The sequence below is a fragment of the Mus pahari genome, chromosome 19 (genome assembly GCF_900095145.1).
Source record: "Mus pahari chromosome 19, PAHARI_EIJ_v1.1, whole genome shotgun sequence".
NCBI lineage: Eukaryota > Metazoa > Chordata > Mammalia > Rodentia > Muridae > Mus > Mus pahari.
In genome coordinates this window covers 68269133-68273527 of record NC_034608.1, presented here as the reverse complement: position 1 = coordinate 68273527, position 4395 = coordinate 68269133, and the positions used below count along the sequence as shown (strand labels likewise).

General features: G+C 44.2%; 1 pseudogene; it reads right to left on the bottom strand.

The window, feature by feature from the left end:
* Positions 1–817: 817 nt before the first annotated feature.
* LOC110336258 lies at positions 818–3506 on the bottom strand (annotated as a pseudogene).
* Between the last annotated feature and the right edge of the window lie 889 nt (positions 3507–4395).

Here is a 4395-nt window from a genome sequence, read left to right as displayed (position 1 = left end):
TCTTGTTGTACTCAGATTTATCCCTCCCTGTTTGTTTTTGTTTTGTGTTTATTATTTTTGAAAAGTGTCTCACTCCGAGGCTCTGACTTACAGGTCTAAATGTGACCAAACTGAGACCATCCTCTCTGATTTCCCGCCCTCTGGGATGAAAGCAGAGTGTGAGGACCCTTGACATAGGCGTTGGATATCATGTACAGTAACATTCCACCTTCCCAATTGTACAGCACATGATTCCATTATGACAAAATCTCACTGCTCCATGAGTATTTTCTTTGTAGTAAACCTCTCGCAAATATAATTCAATTCATTTCCTAAGGAATAATATTAGATTTATTAGTTTGTTCTATTAATAAAACATTGTTTATTGTCAACACATTTAATTTATATAATGAAGTTCATTAACATGACATTTATGTTATCTGTATTCCACATTAATGATTATGAGTAAATTAATATTTTATGTGTACTCACTTATTAAAAACTAATTTTTTGATGGTACATACATGTGGTCATTTTATTAGAACCAAAATTTGAGCAGATATATTATCAAGTTGATTTTCTTTTTTTTTCTTTTCTTCCTTTTTTATTAATAAGCAAAAATAATTAAAAACAAAAACCACAACAATCTTAAACGCAGAAGAGCAGTTAAATAAAACTGCTACTGAATTCAAGGATGTACCAAACGTGCATGCTTCCTCACTGTGAGGCACATGACTGTGTATGTAGGTAGATAGGTAGGTAGGGGTGTCTGCGTGTGTATATATATATATAAAACCAAGAAAAATTTGAGAAATGGAAAACTCTACCGTGTAGAAAGCACGAATTTTTCATTATGCAATTCCAAAACGCTCTGCTCTTTTTCTTTTCTTTGCCTCTGTATCCTCTGTGGTTCCAGTTCCAGCTGAATTTGTCACAATCCCAAATCTCTCCTTCCGTTTCTTCAGCTTCTCATCATCCTCAGACTTTCTAGAGATGGAAGAGACATTCAAACCAAATCTCTGTGCTCTTTCCTTTAGTTTATCCAGGTTAACCATAGGCTTGGTGTCAGATGATAAATCTTTTGTTGGAACTGAAGAAATTCCAAACCTAGCTGCCCGGGCAGCCTTCTTACAGGTACATTGAATCGTTCAGCCCTCTTCTGCATTCTCTCAGTCTGAGGTATTCCAGATGTAATCTTTACCACCTTATTTTCCGATGCCATATCAACAGCCTTTTCAGGAGGTTCTTCCTCTTTAACAGGCAGTTCTATGGGCTTTGGTTCTTCTTCCTCAGTTTCATCTCCCAGTACATCTTCATTTGCTTTTTCTTCATGTTCTTCAAGATAGGCCTGGAGCCTATTTATAAGATCTTGTTTTATTCCCTTGGTCTCTAAACCACGAACAAGACATTCTTGCTTTAGTTCAGCAAGTTTCTTCCGCCGTTTAGGTTTGGCTTCTCCCTTGGGTACTGAACTGTTGGGCCTAGAGGTCGAAGTGGTCCCAGGGCCAGGGTGAGGTGCAGCAAAGAAGTTCCCATTGGACATCGGCCCTGGAGGTACATGAAAGATCCGGCTCAAGAAATCTTGCAGGTCAGCAGGAGGGGACTCTGGAGTGGCCCGCTGCCGGCCACTGGTGCCTGGTACCCGAGAACCAAATGAGATGTGGTAAGGAACTCCGTGGGTATCTGGGGAGATGCCCACACGCTGGCATCCAGCCCACTCTGTGATGTCATACACCTTTCCATCCATCAGCGCAAAGAAGATGATCTTGAGGCCTAGCCTGCTTGACTCTACCCAGAAGTTTCCTTCCTCAGCAGGATACAGCCTGTTACATTCAGCACAGTATCTGGCACTCTTGGGTTCCCGGTTCATTTCAAACCTCCTATGCTTTCCTTGGCATCTGCTGCACATCATAGTGTTCATTGCCTCCTTGAGGTCATCCTGTAGCTTCGACAGAAACTCATTCACTGACCAGCTGAGCTCATTCTCTGCCATTCGTTTCATCTCATATTCCTTCCGCCTCTCTGAGTTGCTGACAATGTCCCAAGCTGCCCGCAAAGTTTTGAAGGCCTCCTCAGCCCGTGGATGGTGATTTTTATCAGGATGGATCATTACTGCTAGCTGCCTATAGCCTTCTTTAGTTCAGTGTCAGATGCTGTAGCGTCAACCCCCAGCACATGAAAAGGGTTTAGTTCATCTTCGGGAACCCCAGCCATGGTCAAGAGTTGGGCCACTTCCTCTTCAGGCTGGCAGTATCTCCCACTAGCTACAGGTGCATTGCCCTGTTTCTTAGTCCTCTGCTTGACCCAGGGCAACTCCTGCCAGCCCCACTGTATTAACCTTACCAGCTGCTGCCATGGTCTGCTATCTTTCAGCAGAGTCAAGCAATGATGCAAAGCTGGAGAATCCAGCCAAGAGAACAGACAAGCGGTCTTATCCCTCCAGCCTATCGGTTGCTCAGTCCCACCAAAAGCCTCCAGCCCAATTGTAGACATCCCAAAAAGAGGGCTAGAGCCAGGAGGAGGAAAGCTCCCACTACCCTAAGAATACGGATGAGCAGCCCTGCCACACAGAAGAAGCCTGGCTTAGAAACTGGAACATCACGCGGGCCCAACCCCCCCAATCTCCTGGCCCAGACCCCCACCCAGACTCGAAAAAGGTCCAGGTCACTGCCTTTCAGCTTCCTGCATCCGTAAATGAGATGGCCACAGGTTTCCACATACTCTCCCACCAATACCAGAAGTTCAATCAGCCACCAGAAGCCTGCTTGTCCAAGCTGACATAGTTCCTCTACTCCCCACAGTCCGAAGGCTTCTGCGTTTATCTGTCTGACTTCATTTTGGGGCCAGTCGATGATGACCTGGGGCCTTGGTTTCTCTGTGTCCACTATCCCGAACATCCTCCTTGATCAGAAAACGGTGCTTCTGCCTCCGGGACAGGGGTTTCTTTCCACTAGACACACGTGAAAAATCACTGGGAAATTTAAGAGGTTCCTCATCATCATATTCTTCTTCCAACTCTTCATCTTCCCCCAAGGCTGGAGAGGTGCAATGGTGGCAAAGGCTGCTAGAAGAGCGATCTCCTTCCTTGGCGTAAGTCCCTTCGAGGACCCCAGGGCTTCCCTGGCAGTTACAAGCAAATGGAATGGAAAAAAAAGGAGGACTCCCATCCTCCTGGTACCCAGTCTCATTCTCTCTTGAGAGTTCCTGGTCCACTACTGACTCTTCTGAACCTGTCTCGCTCTCATCAGGGTAGCCTCCTTCTCTAGGTGGTCCTGGACCCCTTGGAGGACCATGGCTTGGATGCGACCAGTGAGCTGGATTTGGAGGCTATGTGTACTTAGGGCTGGAGTGCTCTTTGAAGCACCATGTACCATTAGGAGCAGTGTCTGCCGAGTCCCTGAGTCCTGAGAATGAAAGTATTTCGGGGACCACCACTGCGGTGGGCTCCACACAACCCTCTTTCTCCCGGGTGCTTCTGGGCCATGACCCCGGGGCTTCCTGAGGATTTTAGGTCNCTGCCATCATTGCTGAGCAGTGGCAGTAACTCTTCCTTTCTCAAGCAGCTGTGCCTGAGGCCAGGGGGAGCTGCCAGGGGGAGCTACAGAGCAGCTCCCTCAGCTCTGCCTCCCGCCCATGCTCCGCTTCCGCCATCAAGTTGATTTTCAATATCACTATACTATATGTTTCTCATTTTTCTTTTTTTTTATGTTTTATTTTATTCTGGTGGGTATATTTGCATGTTTGTTTTGTACACATGGCATGTATTGGCATGGGGTGAGATATGAGGAGAATGCAGAGGAAGATAGGGAGCAGAAACCTTGATCAGAATAAGTGGTATAAAATTATTTTAATAAATCAATAAATAATACTAGGCAGTCTTCTGCTGCCTGCTCTGACCTCAGTAGAGAAGATGCACCTTGTCCTGGAGAGACTTGGGGCCCCAGGGAGTAGAGAGACTTGGCAGAGTGTGGGGGTGTGGGGACATCTTAGAGACAGAAAAGAAGGAATGGGATGGGGAAATGTCGGAGGGGAGAATGGGAGGGGGATAGCCACTGGACTATGATGAAAGATTAAAGATAAATGATATTAAAATAAATAAATACAGGAAAATAATAAAATAAAAAGTAAATAATACTGTTCATTTTAATTGAGTTATTTATTGGGATTTGTCACTTTTTGAAAGTTTGCTTATTGAATTAAATAAGGGTATTTTATAAAATATGAGTTGATGACCATCATAATTGAGAAATGGGACTGTACTCTTTATAGATAACTATTTTCTTGTAGGCAGTGTATGTTTTTGGGTCATGCTATTCTGTTCATGATGATAGTCACCTTTAACTGTTATAACAAATTATTTAAATTGAATAATTGAAACTATTATCTATATGAATATTAAACTATAATTATTTAGTG